Source organism: Notolepis coatsorum (genome assembly GCF_963971535.1).
Source record: "Notolepis coatsorum genome assembly, chromosome: 2".
Classification (NCBI taxonomy): domain Eukaryota; kingdom Metazoa; phylum Chordata; class Actinopteri; order Aulopiformes; family Paralepididae; genus Notolepis; species Notolepis coatsorum.
In genome coordinates, this window is record NC_140166.1 from 84,687,447 (window position 1) to 84,688,971 (window position 1,525).

The window sequence follows — 1,525 nt, forward strand, 5'->3', positions numbered from 1 at the left end:
AGTTTATTAACAGATTGCAGAATGGGTACAGTACAGTACAGCTCAATACATACAATTGTTAAGGGGATGCAGACCAGAGAAAGACTTTCGACTTGTTTACATCAGGGTCCCCCATTTTCAATTCATCATAACATATATGACATACATGACATACAGATAGACAGTACTGCTACATCTATACATTTATGACATATCAGATTTGCAAATACAGTACTGTTTGTGATACAAAAGTGTCCAGAAAAGGAGTGTATATACATTTGGCATAGAAACTGTACATTGGAGGAGGTTGGTTGGGTGGGGTGGGGTTGGGTGGGTTGGGTGAGGGCTGTACATTGGAGGTGGGGGGGGGGGGGGGGGTTGGGAAGGGGACACACACACATTTTACACTGTACATTGGAATATTGACAAAGCCTTACTTGGTCATTTACTGTACAACTAGGTTAGGACATTTGTAGGGGCCAGTTTCGAATTGCAGTCTCACGTAGGTGTTTTTTGAGAGTGTTTTTGAAGGTGGGTAGTGATTCACATTCCTTTACAGCTTTAGGCAGGGCGTTCCACATTGATGTGGCATAATTGCGAAACGTGTTTAGTCCCTTGTTTGATCCGAATCTGGGTTTTACATGATTTGTGGAGCTCCCTCTGGTGTTGTGATCGTGGTATTCACTGACCTTTGGGAAGTATTTTGACATGTACATGGGTACCTTGGTCGCGTAGTGTATCTTGTAGACCAGGCCCATTGCAAGTTGCTGTACTCTGTCGTCTACTCTAAGCCATCCTAGGTTGTCAAAGTGGGCAGGGGTGAGGTGGGTTCTAGGAGTCAGGTCAAGTAGTAGTCTGACTAGCTTGTTTTGAGATGTTTGTAATTTGTTTTTTAGTGCCTTTGAGGTGCTTTGGTACCATGAGGTGCAAGCATAGTCGTAGTACCCTTGAATGAGTGCTCCTGCTAGAGTCTTCAGGGTATTCTTGTTTACCAGAGCGGAGATCCGGTACAAGAATCGCGTTCGTTGGTTGACTTTTTTTATTACATTGGATGCCATTTTGTCACAGGAAAGATTAGCCTCTAGGATGGAACCCAGGTAGGTAATTTCATCTTTCCTTGTGATAATATTGTCACCCACTGTAACCGAGAAGCCGTCGGTCTTGCTGAGTTTGTTATTTGAACCGAAGAGAATGGACTCTGTTTTGCCCATGTGTAATGATAGTTTGTTGTCGGCGAGCCATATGCAGATTTTGCCTAGTTCCGAGCTGAGGGCTTTTTCAACCTGTAACTTGTTCTTGTCAGAGACCAGCAGGGCTGAGTCGTCCGCAAACAGGAACAAGTTGCAGTCACAAGCTGACGACATGTCATTTGCATAAATTAGGAATAGTAGCGGTCCTAGTATGCTTCCTTGTGGAACACCACAGCTCACTGTGAGGGGGGGGGATAGTGTACCGTTTACTTCCACCATCTGTTCCCTCCCCTCCAGGTAGGATTGTATCCAGCTCACTGATAAACTATCAAAACCAATTGCTTTTAGCTTGTCAA